This window comes from Musca vetustissima, unplaced genomic scaffold (genome assembly GCF_032173495.1).
Source record: "Musca vetustissima isolate MV318-11 ecotype Yass unplaced genomic scaffold, APGP_CSIRO_Mvet_v1 utg39406, whole genome shotgun sequence".
In the NCBI taxonomy this organism is placed as follows: domain Eukaryota; kingdom Metazoa; phylum Arthropoda; class Insecta; order Diptera; family Muscidae; genus Musca; species Musca vetustissima.
In genome coordinates, this window is record NW_026876207.1 from 28,913 (window position 1) to 43,368 (window position 14,456).

Consider the following 14,456-nt stretch of genomic DNA (forward strand, 5'->3'; position numbering starts at 1 on the left):
AACGGCACCTCCTAAATATTTTTCATTGAGTAGAAAGTCTCCCTAACGAAATGATTAACATTGGGCCATGTTTGGGAATAGACCCCATATAACGGTACAAACCATATTTTCGGTATTTTGGTAATATGATATTTTGAATTCTTTAAGTGTGTTATTAATATGGGTCAACGTTTTTATATAGCTCCGCTCCACGTTATCTCAAATTTTATGTAGTTTGGATGTTAACGTAGTGGATATAAATGTTCGCTTCGGCCGAACATCACTGACACATGCTGAAAGGTATAATAAGGTCGACCCTACCGAACATATCGTCTGTTTTACTTGTTATATATTTCCCTTGTGAAACAACCTATTAAAAATAAGATGAAACCCACTGTTCCCAATGATATATTACATTGGTATATTAGCTACTGATAACAACACATCTATGTATTCACATATTCATCCCATACATTCTCCAAAAACACAAAAACAATTCAACTTTCAACAATACCAACTACCAAAGTATGTATGTATATGTATAGCTATGTGCGTTAGCTATTTTATCTGTGTGTATGTATTGTTATTATTTGTTTGTATTTACGTTTTCATGTGAAAATTTTTTGTTGAATACAATCTTGTTGTTATTTACTCCTCCTGTTGCACATATGTTTATATACATACAAATATTTCTCTAAAACACCTACATATGTGTAAATGTGTACACATTTGTCTATTCCAGCTATTCTTTGTCTATTGTGTCTGTGTTTTCTCTATTCACTAAATAAAAATAAAAAGAAGAAAAACAAAAAAACAAGAGAACTAACTATCCGACGCGAATCTATGGGGAAATTCAATTTTCGTTTTATATTTAATTTTCCAATATGTTAAAATCAATTGAAGAAAAACTATCATTGGGAATTCCATAGACAGATAACAGTTTTGTGGCGGGGTTGTGCTGAGTTGCAGTTTCTGGTGTTTGTTGCTGTTGTTTTTGTTGCAGCTTGAAGTTGCTAATATTTTTACTCGCTTAGTTTTTTTTTCTGTTTTTGTGTGCATTTTGTTTTTATGGTTTCGTTTCTAACATTTCGCTATTGGGGTTTCTCTCAACGATGACTACCAACCAGCTCTTGACGGAATTGAGAAAAAACAAACGCAGAAGGAGCAGAAAATGCTGTTGCCACCAGTTTTGTCAGTGTTAAATTGATGATCATGATACGACTAATGGTGGTGATGATGGTAATACGTGCTACACTATTTGGCTTCAAATGGCAATATAATATATAAAGCAATAATTTCTTTTTCAAAGAGTTTTTTTTTCGTTAACATACACACGAACAGTGGGACCTTTCATTGACTATTCTCAGCAAATAAATAAAAAATAAGGTTTCTCGCTGTATCAACTTTTTTAAGAAATGACTTCAATTACATACCGATGTTATTTGTTTTGGGGTCCTACTGTATTTCTTTGCGAAGGGGTTTTTTGTTTAAAATCCATTTCTTTTTTTCTCTGTTACAGAATATGGAAACTAAAATTGCATTTTTTAGATTTTGCAAAAAAGAAACAAAATGCAATATTTGAAAACAAATTGTTATAAGAATGATGTGAAATATTTGCTAAATAGCAAAAACGCTGTTTACGAACTAAGCGGTTTTATTTTCGCACAAAAAATAGAGCAGAGTGTTGATTATATTCGAATTGGATTTCAATGAGATTTATAATATACAAAAAAATAAGAAAGTTAATTTTGGGGAAAATAATATCTCAACCCCAAAAGCGGGATGTTAAAGAAGGGTTCCATTGAAACCACTTCGGTTGGAAAATGCAGCTAAATTCTTGAAAATAAAAGAGACTGGAATATTGTCCAACTGACTTCAAGGCCTTAAATATTCTCTTCCCATATTGCTTCATATCTACATTCAAAATTCTTCATCCACCATACAATTACATATATATTTATTCTTTATAATATTTGAAAAAACAAATGAACTCACATGAATGCCCAAAAAAGGCAAAAGAAAAACAACCAAGCGGAAAATTAAGATACCGAAATGAAAACTTTTTAATTATATTAAAAGCTGACATTACGCACTAAAGGGAATTTTTAATGAAAATAAATTGCACTGTATATTCTTGTTGCAGGCTTTGTGTATAGAAATGTATAAAACTTCAAGTAAATTTTGCAAAAACAAACACATCCGAACGAAAACACTATCAACCACAAAGGCCATAAACCAACCGAAATATCAATGGGACTAAACATATATGAAAGATAAATTAAACGAAAAAATAATTAAATGAAAAATAATGACTGTACAGACCAATTGGTCTATATAAAGACCAAAGGTCTCTATACAAACCTGTGGTCTCTATACAGACCAATTGGTCGATATAAAGACCTTTGGTCTCTATACAGACCAATTGGTCGATATAAAGACCTTTGGTCTCTATACAGACCAATTGGTCTATATAAATACCTTTGGTCTCTATACAGACCAATTGGTCTATATAAAGACCTTTGGTCTCTATACAGACCAATTGGTCTATATAAAGACCTTTGGTCTCTATACAGACCAATTGGTCTATATAAAGACCATTGGTCTATAAAGACCTATGGTCTCTATACAGTCCAATTGGTCTATATAAAGACCTATGGTCTCTATACAGACCAATTGGTCTATATAAAGACCTATGGTCTCTATACAGACCAATTGGTCTATATAAAGACCTTTGGTCTCTATACAGCCCAATTGGTCTATATAAAGACCATTGGTCTATATAAAGACCATTGGTCTCTATACAGACCAATTGGTCTATATAAAGACCTATGGTCTCTATACAGACCAATTGGTCTATATAAAGACCTATGGTCTCTATACAGACCAATTGGTCTATATAAAGACCTTTGGTCTCTATACAGACCAATTGGTCTATATAAAGACCTATGGTCTCTATACAGACAAATTGGTCTATATAAAGACCTATGGTCTCCATACAGACCAATTGGTCTATATAAAGACCTATGGTCTCTATACAGACCAATTGGTCTATATAAAGACCTATGGTCTCTATACAGACCAATTGGTCTATATAAAGACCTATGGTCTCTATACAGACCAATTGGTCTATATAAAGACCTATGGTCTCTATACAGACCAATTGGTCTATATAAAGACCTATGGTCTCTATACAGACCAATTGGTCTATATAAAGACCTATGGTCTCTATACAGACCAATTGGTCTATATAAAGACCTATGGTCTCTATACAGACCAATTGGTCTATATAAAGACCTATGGTCTCTATACAGACCAAGTGGTCTATATAAAGACCTATGGTCTCTATACAGACCAAGTGGTCTATATAAAGACCTATGGTCTCTATACAGACCAAGTGGTCTATATAAAGACCTATGGTCTCTATACAGACCAATTGGTCTATATAAAGACCTATGGTCTCTATACAGACCAATTGGTCTATATAAAGACCTATGGTCTCTATACAGACCAATTGGTCTATATAAAGACCTATGGTCTCTATACAGACCAATTGGTCTATATAAAGACCTATGGTCTCTATACAGACCAATTGGTCTATATAAAGACCTATGGTCTCTATACAGACCAATTGGTCTATATAAAGACCTATGGTCTCTATACAGACCAATTGGTCTATATAAAGACCTATGGTCTCTATACAGACCAATTGGTCTATATAAAGACCTATGGTCTCTATACAGACCAATTGGTCTATATAAAGACCTATGGTCTCTATACAGACCAATTGGTCTACATAAAGACCAATGGTCTTTATACAGACCAATTGGTCTACATAAAGACCAATGGTCTTTATACAGACCAATTGGTCTACATAAAGACCAATGGTCTCTATACAGACCAATTGGTGTATCTAAAGACCTATGGTATCTATACCTGCTATTGATAGACGTATCTAATATTTTTTAAACTATAAAACATGTTCAATTCATTTGGGACCCAACCCTTTTCCCATTAAGAAATTACATCCTTTTCATTTCATAACCTCATTTGATTACCCCACCCACCATTCTAAACAAATCAACTATGTAAGTAAATATTATTATAAAAACTCTTTTTGTTTTGAAATCTTATGGGACACAAAACATAATATTTTATGAAAAATAAGTTACAGCAAACAATACACAGACTACTTCTGGTTCTTGGGGTACTAGGCAGCAGGAGATATATGGAAATAAAGTTTGTATAGTATTTTTCATATTTTTTCCATCACTTCACACTATTGTACCGAAAAATTACAATGATGATGATGATGTCTGTTAATGTTGCTAACCTTGTCGTCTACATTCCCTATCATCAAGACCTGCAATATCCGGTTTTTTCGGGGAACATTAAACATATACCCCCCTACTGTAGTTCCTTCGCACTCTAGAAAGATGACAAAAACATCAGCAGTGTTGTAAACAACGAACACAAAAAAGACGAAGCACACGTTAACTTTCTCCATAGTACTAACATAAAATTCTTATAAACACTCACACACACACCACTACACTATCACTACTACAATTGTAGTAAACATAGACAACGAAACGACACCGTCACTGACACACAACTCATATTTGCCATCCAAACAAACAAACAATGTCTGCAACGGATGTTTACATGGGATACATGTAGTTGGAAAAACTTGACTTCCATTTCTTACGTTCCGTTCCGTTTCGGGTGTCTCTATTTTTTATTAATTTACGCGTAAATGTCTATGTGTACAAATGTATGTGTAATAATGGTAGATACGTATAGACGGTGTATTTTTTTGGGGAGGTAGTGTTATGATAGTACCGTGTAATGTTATTATAAGTTTATACAATCGTCTCATATCTATGCATCCATATTCATGTATTTTTTCGGAAGTTTTTTCAATGTAGGAGGTGATGTCTTGGAAGTTTTGAATATATGGAACAGATTTCAGCAAAATTTTTGAAAAGTTGAAAACTTGGAGTTAGCACTTAAAGAAAACCCAGTAAGAAAAGTTCAAAAGTCGGACTGGGCCGACAATATGATACCCTTCAGCTTATTGGGTATATGCAAGAGATGTTAACGTCTACAATATCCTGTAGATAGAACAGACATAGAATATTTAGAGGACCATTGAGATGGAATCGGGCGAAATTAAATTGTACCAAATGTGCTATCTAGATAGATATTTGAACCAATTGAAAACCCCCATACACATACCATTCTGAAATCAATGAAAAATTTGTCAAACTGGCAGACTTGGATTATTTGGTACCATTTCTATGAAATCGAGTACAATTATGTATGGGAGCTATAAATGAGCACTTGGACCTCATTGAGCAACCGTTGCATAGAACATTTGTTTTTTGTTAACACTCTATATTCTATTTAATTCCCTCTGCCAAATTTCGTGTAAATCAAACAGACATAGGCCCTTCGATGCACATTTACATAAAATGGAACGAAAATCTGAACCGATTTCAACAAACCTTAACACACATAATTTTTTCCTCAATTGCATTCGCTATGCAAAATTTTGTCCCAATCGGACAAACATTGGGAGTTTGGTGCATCATTCACATAAAATCGGACGAAACTATATATGGGAGGTATATCTAAATCTGAACCGATTTTAATGAAACTTCGCATACATTAGTCTGGACCTAATTCAGTACTCTTTGCAAAATTTTGTGCCAATCGGACAAATATTGGGAGTTTGGTGCATAATTCACAAAAAAAAAACGGACGAAACTATATATAGGAGCTATATATAAACCTAAACAGAATTTTGCCCAAATCGGACACATATTGGGAGTTTGGTGTATCATTCACCAAAAAATCGGACGAAATTGTATATGGGAGATATATCTAAATCTGAACCGATTTTAACATAATTTCGCAGACGTCAGTCTGCACCTAATTCAGTACTCTGTGCAGAATGTTGTCCCAATCGGACAAATATTGGGAGTTTGGTGCATCATTCACATAAAATCGAACGAAACTATATATGGAAGCTATATCTAAATCTGAACCGATTTTAACAAAATATCGCAGACATCAGTCTGGACCTAATTCAGAACTCTGTTCAAAATTTTGTGCCAATAGGACAAATATTGGGAGTTTGGTGCAGCATTCACATAAAATCGGACGATTTTATGTATCTAAATCTGAACCGATTCCAACAAAACTCCGCACACATAAGCATGGACCTGATTCAGTGCGCAGTGCAAAATTTTGCATCATTTACATAAAATCGGACAACACTATATATGGGAGCTATATCTAAATCTAAACCGATTTTCTCCAGTTTCAATAGGGTTCGTCCTTGGGCCAAATAAGTGAACTGTGCCAAAGTTCATCCAAATCGGATCAAAAATGCGACCTGTACTTTGTTAACAAAAATACATGGACGGACATGAGTAAATCGATTCAGAAAGTGATTCTATGCATATTCTCAAAAGGAACCATAGGTCTATCTCGATTCTTTTGGCCTGTTACAAACATATGCACAAGGACATAATACCCTGTACCACAATGCGGTGAAGGGTATAAATATACACGAAGTCTTTCTTTTCTTTGAAGACCACAAGGTTTTTTACAGAAGACTTCAGGTCTTTTGTAACCCCTTCTGTATTTTTGAAGACCAGAAGTATACTTATGGAACAATGACAGGTCTCCTCATAAAGGACCCTCTATAGAGGACCAGATGATATTTTACAGATTACCTGAAGATATTTTTATAGAAGAGTAGACGGTCTTCTTATACGGGAACAAAAGGCTTTCATAGGAAAACAGAATATATGTTCATAGAAGTCCACAAGGTTTCTTTAGAGAAGACTTCAGGTCTTTTTTAAGACCTTCTGTTTTATTGAACACAAGAAGCTTTCTTATGGAAAACCGACAGGTCTCCTAATAAAGGACCTTCTGGTCTTCTCATAAAAAATCAAAAGTTACTTCCGTAAGAATCCAGGAGGTCTTCTTATAGGGAGCATGATACTTCTTAACGGGGACCAGATGGCGTTCTTATATAATTTCACCAGAAACTCTTCCAATACAGGACCAGAAGATCTTCTGAAGGTAGTCCAGAAACCCGTTTTATATATAGGACAGAAGGTCTTCTTGTAGAAGAGCAGGATGTTGTCTTGTAGAAGTCCAGACAACCTTGCTATGGAAGTCCAGACGACATATCTAAATAAGACCAGAAGGTCTTCTTATAGAAGCCAATGAAGTAATTTTAAAGAATATCAAGATCAGAAGGTATTCTTACACAAGACCAGGTGGACCAGGTAGTTGACCATGTGTTCCTCTGACAGAGAACCATAAGGTCTTTTTATAGAATAGACCGGGCCGAATTTTTTCACTTATGGTGTGAATTCAAAATTTCAAACAAGGTTGGTACCTTTATATACGGACTATGTTACTGTAAATCATATTCTAGTAGGTTGCTAATCTTCTGAAAAAATAAAACACCACGTTCCAGGTTGGAAAACTGGAGAAGGAATTAAATCATACACAAATTAAATCGGAAAATAAAAGATGGATCGTCATTGAAAAATTCTTTATTCATCAGGAATCTAGAATCCAAATTATGCAGCTAAAATACGGAACATGAGACGGCGTTATCATATCGGGGCTATGTCAAAACGTGGATATATATTGACAACTTTCTACGTGTTCCACCACGGTGAAAAAAATGTGGCTAGAAATGTAATAATGCGGAAACTTCATATGAGGTTCTGAAATGTTTTTTGCTGCACCTACGGTAAACATGAACTAGTCTCCAATATATTCGATGTTCCCATACATGCCATACATCCATAGAGTAGTAGAAATGTATGTGCAAAATTTCACAGCACATTCTTAAATATTTCGATCTCTGTCGTAATTTTAACAGACAGACGTACATGACTATTTGGACATAGAGCCTCTGACGAATATTTCTAAGGCGTTGGAAAAGTTTTACATATTTTGTATACACATTACCTTATGATCGTGTTTGAGAAGACATTCTGTCACTCTATTAGAATAAGAGGACATAGTGCTCTTCTAATCGAAGTCCTCTTGATCTCCTATAAAAAGACTTCTTACTCTTCGATAAGAAGACATCGTTTTCTTCTGTCATTAATTTTTGTGTAACACCCTCGTATATTTTTATGTCAAATTAGAGTGCACCCAAATAAACATATATATTTATATATTTTCATACATAAATGTATAACATGTCTATGTTCCCGAAGCCATCTGTTTTGAAAGGTTATTCTCGAATAACATACACACAAATTTGTTATAAAAATAGTGCTGAAAAATGGCAACCAGACCACACACACACAACGTGTAGCATCTTTCATTTACTGTCAAAACTAATTATCAATTTTCTTAATTAAACCGCAATTACAACCACAACAAGAATACAAAAACGGCAACAACAGCAGCAGCAGCAAAAACTTTTTCATGTCTTTCCATAGTTTTAACAAATATCCACACGTGTACATGTCATGAGCAACACATACACGCACAGACATTTTCACATATTGCAGACAAAACCTAGCAAATAATATAAAGATTGTAATATACACCCACACACTTTTAGCCATCCACGCACACACACACACGATGGCGAAGCCTTTACATTTGAAACTCTGTAAAATCTAAAGAAACTCCAGGGACCAAAGTTGTTGTTGTTGCTGTTTTTTCGTATTTTTTGTAAAGCCAATGAATGTAGTATAAAAGTAATGAATGAATACAAATAAATGGCGGATGCGGTTCGGTATGGTGATGATAATAATAGTACAAGTAACATTGGCAATGGTAATAGGGAAGATGAAACCCATTCAAGGCAAGTGGAATGGAGACGCCTAGCTGAAAAAATAGCATAGAGATGAAGAAGAAACCGTCAGGCATACAAACACTCGATCCTTATATGGGCTCAGTGTTAAAAAAGGGTTTCCATGCGAAAGGCACATTGGTTTGATTATAAAAGCAGGAAAGAACACATTATGTGGCTGCAAAATACGAAAAATATTGACTTCACATATGGTTCGTCGTTCGTTTTTTTACCCAGGAAATGTTTTAACAATATGTGCGTGGTTTAACATGATTTCATATTAAAAGTTAATGTCGGCATTTTTTTCTTATATGAAGTCAATTAGAGTAAAAGGTTCCTACAATAATATATCAAATTAAGGTAATAAAATTAGAAGTTTTTAATGGAAAAACGTATGGCAGCGTTATGTTGATTGAAAAGTAGTTATGTGGTGTGTATTAGTAACATTTTGTTGGTTAATGTGTTGTTCATACGTCACCGTATACTCACAATGTGTTCGCTGTATATCTTTAAGGTTAGAATATGTTTGGAGTACAAAATATTTATTTGGCAACTTATAAATTGAACCAATTTAGGTCTAATGTTGTCTTCGCTGGGTATTGTGTTTACAAAGTAGTACCACCTAATCTTATTTCCTACTATACACAAATTTTCCTAACAAAAAGAGCAATATTGCTCCAACTTTAAGGGATACCCCATATAATTTCAACTAATATTATTCAGTACATGAATAATTCGTATTGAAGCGGATAAAAGCGATCAATGTCGGTCCACGTCTTTGTATAGACTCCATTTAACGGTTCCCTCAAATAAATACGATAACAAAAACCAGTAAGGAAAGTAATAAAGTCGGACTGGGCCGACTATATGATACCCTTCACCACTTTGGGTATATTCTACATATGTATGCTAAGAGACGTCGCGTTTCTGTTATATGTCTATATCTGAACCGATTTCAGGGAAACATGTCAGAGACTAATTTATAGTACTTCAGTACGTTGTGTCAATCGGCCTAGCTACATCATTCTAGAATTAATTCAGTACTCTATACCAAAATTCGTGCAAATCGAAACATATATAGGGACTTTGGTGCACCAATTACATAAAATCGGACGAAAATATATACGGGAGCTACATCTAAATCTGAACCGATTTTCATGAAACTCACCACACATATATAGGATCTTTGATGCACAAATTACATTAAATCGGATGAATATATGGGAGCTATATCTAAATCTGAACCTATTTTCACGAAACCCTGCATACATCATTCTACACTTATTTCAGTACGCTATGCCAAATTTCGTGCAAATCGAAAGATATATAGGTACTTTGGTACACAATTTACCTTAAATCGGACGATGCTATATATGGGACCTATATCTAAATCTGAACCGATTTTCACGAAACTTTGCACACATCATTCTAGACCTTAGTCATTACGCTGCGCCAAATTTCGTTCAAATCGAAAGATATAAAGGGACTATTTACCTAAAATCGGGCGAAACTATATATGGGAGCTATATCTAAATCTGAACCGATTTTCACGAAACCCTGCACACATCATTTTACACTTATTTCAGTACGCTATGCCAACTTTCGTGCAAATCGAAAGATATATAGGGACATTGGTACACCATTTACCTTAAATCGGATGAAAATATATATGGGAGCTATATCTAAATCTGAACCGATTTTTCCCAATTTCAATAGGGTTTGTCCTTGGGCCAAGTAAATGAGCTGTGCCAAATTTCATCCAATTCGGATCATAAATGCGACCTGTACATAGTTTACGATTTAACATGGAGAGACGGCCGGACGGACGGACATGCATAAATCGACTCAGAAACTGATTCTATGCATATTCTCAAAAGGAACCATGGGTCTATCTCGATTATTTTTGCCTGTTACAAAGATATGTACAAAGACATAATACCCTGTACCACAGTGTGGTGAAGGGTATAATAATCAAGAATTTGAGCACCTCAAAATATGGCCAATATGCAACTCAAATTAGGACTAATGGTTCTAGTCTTATTTTGAGAGTTTATAAACAATATTTTTAATAAAACAATAAAATTGGCGCCCAACGCGAAGATTTCCAAACTTTCCGAAATATAAAAATATGTTTGAGATATATATTTTGTAACTATAAATAAAAACTTCTTTAAAAATGGCGCCCAACGTTTTCACAACTAATTAGTAAAATAAAATGCAGAACTAAACATCACATGTCTAACAATAAATGGGACATACATTAAAAATGGCGCCCAACGTTTTCACAATCACGGGGGTACCATTCGGTATTTTATTGTTTTTGAGCTCTTTTTTCGACCGAATTCGCTGCAATTTGTCACAATGGACTCTTATTGGGTACCACATATCTCCACTAAAAATTATCAATATCCGTCTATTTTTTCGAGTAGCCCCCATACAAAGGTACACCCAAATATCCGGTATTTCGTTGGGTGTAATTCGCTGTAATTTGGTATATTGGATGGGTATTTGGTAACAAATCTCCGTACAAAAAATTATTAATATTCGTCCTCCTCCCATGTAACCCCGTTTTATACCCTCCACCAAAAGGTGGAATGTATATATATCACGATAGAGATCGCAATATTTGAGACACAGTTCATAAATGTCGGCAAGCATTGCAAGTACTCCAAGGTCTACGTTTTGGTGTCTATATATATATGGGTCTACGTTTTGGTGTTGCACCAATGTAACTGTATCCCCAATATTCGGAATTTTGGGGATTTCGGACACGTTTTCAAACCAAATTGACTGTAATTTAATTAATAATTAAGTTTCAGGGTATAAAATTCCATATTATTGGTCCTCATTGTATCGCACATCTACGTACCCAAAAAAGTGTGTAACTTTGATCCATGTTGCAGGTAAGCCCCTACATAACGGTAACCCCAATACTCGGGTTTTTTGGGGATATTGGTCACGTTTTTCAATCGAATTGACTGTAATTTGGTATTTTGTATTCTCATTGGCTGTCAAATCTAATTACCAAAAAATTTCAATATTATAATAGCGCCATATTAGATATTTTGAGAATTTCAATCATATTTTTCTCTCGATATGTTCAAGGTCCTATCATAACATGAGTTTTCTCCTAGAAGCCCCCATTAATTTTAGATATTTTGGTGGTCATCCTCATGGTGGAGGGTATAAAAAGTTCGGCTGAACCTAACTGAACATCGTTTTTACTTGTTTATTTTACTATAGTTCTGATTTGTTCCGTGTGTTGGGATTGTTTCCATATAGGCGTATTCCACCATAATTTGGGGAATATTTATGTCATTCTGCATATGTTTGTAACAGGCAAAAGGAAATGAGATACACATAGTTCCTTTTGAGAATATGCATAGAATCATTTTCTATGTCGATTTATGCATGTCCGTCTGTTCTGTTAAATTGTTGGTGTTAAATTGTAAACAAAGTACAGGTCGTATTTATAATCCGAATTGAGTGAAATTTGGCACAGCTCCCTTAATTGGCCCAAAGACGAACCCTATTGAAATTTGGAAAAATCGGTTCAGATTTAGATATTGCTCCCATATATATTTTCGTTCAATTTTAGGTAAATATATAAAATTTGGCATAGCGTACTAAATTAAGTCTAGAACGATGTGTGTTAAATTGTAAACAAAAGACAGGTCGCTTTTATAATCCGAAATTGGATTTAATGTAAATGGTGCACCAAAGTTCCTATATATCATTCGATTTGCACAAAATTTGGCATGTCGTACTGAATTGAGCGTAGAATGATGTCTGCCAAGTCTAATGAAAATCGGTCCAGATTTAGATACAGCTCCCAGATATAGCTCCCAGTTTCGTCCGATTTAATGTAAATGGTGCACCAAAGTCCCTTATATTATTCCATTTGGATGAAATTTGACACGCCGTACTCAATTGAGCCTAGAATGATGTCTGCCAAGTTTCGTGAAAATCGGTCCAGATTTAGATATAGCTTCCATATATTTTCGTTCGATTTAATGTAAATGGTGTACCAAAGTCCCTATATATCTTTCGATTTACACGAAATTTGGCATAACGTACTGAATTGAGCCTAGAGTGATGTCTGCCAAGTTTCATGGAAATCGTTTCAGATTTAGATATAGCCTCCATATATAATTTCGTTCGATTAAATGTAAATGATGTACCAAAGTCCCTATATACTTTTCGATTTGCACGAAATTTGCTATAGAGTACTGAATTGAGTCTGGAATGATGTGTGCTGAGTTTCATTTATATATTACCGATTCATCCAATTTCATGTTAATAGTCCTACTTAATATACCCATAGTGGTGAAGGGTATCATATAGTCGGCCCGCCCGACTTTACAACTTTCCTTACTGGTCTTTACTTCAAATTGTCAGTTTATACCCTACAAGGTATGAAATTAAACGACGAATTACCCATCTGTTAAAATAGTTCTACCTTCGGAGAATGTAATCCATATTGGTCCCGCTTTAAGTATAGCCTCATTTAACAATGCCCTTTAAATTGCATTATTTTGAGAATTTTATACACATATACACACTCTACCAGGCGTTATCAAAGTCGGTCAACGTTTTGGGTTTTTAGGAAAAAGTACAATTGTTGGTTAGGTCTACTTTTGGACGAATCTTTATATATCAAATTGTGAAAATAAATTGAAATAATTAAAACTTGGTTAAAAAATTCGTCTAGAATTAAAACAGAGCGAAATTTTATGCTCAATACATTAAATATTGTCTAGGAAGAAGTCTTCAATAACCCGAAATGCCATATTACCGCCACTTATAAAAAAATAATGAAACCCCAGTTATTGCAGTTCTCTACAAAAGTTATTTAAATAACATCGAAACTTGCAGGATCTATCACCTCAGGGTCGTTTAATGGTGCATAATATTGATTGGATTTTGTATTCGACAGCGGCATAACCGTTGTCCACAATTTACTCGTTCATACATTTTCTCCGATTATGCTCGAATACTAATGTATTTATTTCCATTATCTAACCTTCAATTCTGATATTTGTTTTATTTTAATTCTGACTTCGATCAAGAGCATGAGACGCAAACATTGTTGACGTGGGGTTGTAGTTCAGGTATAGCTGTTTTGGGTATGAAGTCCACAGATGTCTTATATCAGATTGATTATTGTCAATGGTCGATGCATAAAATCTATTAAAATATTCATTGATTTCATTTGTTTTCACACCTCATTGCATATGAATATTTTCTATCTAATTTCCATACCACAAAATTTGCCCTTCACAACATCTTGTCTTAAATTTCAATAACAATTCTCAGAGGATACCGCAGGGGTTAGGGGGAGCCACAATGTAATATATTTCTTAACAAATTTACATATTATAATGTCAATAAATTTCTATCATTTATCTTCGTTTTTTTTTCGAAGTATGAAGAAGAAGACAGGACTACATTTCTTGCTCGCCTAACTCTAACTAACACGCCTGCAATAAACCCCACACTAACGCAAATAACATTAAAAACAAAACAAGAAAACATCCTTTCATTGTGGACGTAGGAAATGTTGTTCGTTCGTTTATTCATTCATATGTTTAACTGTCATTTGGGGGGTCTTTTGACTACTCTAAACCCTATAACAAAA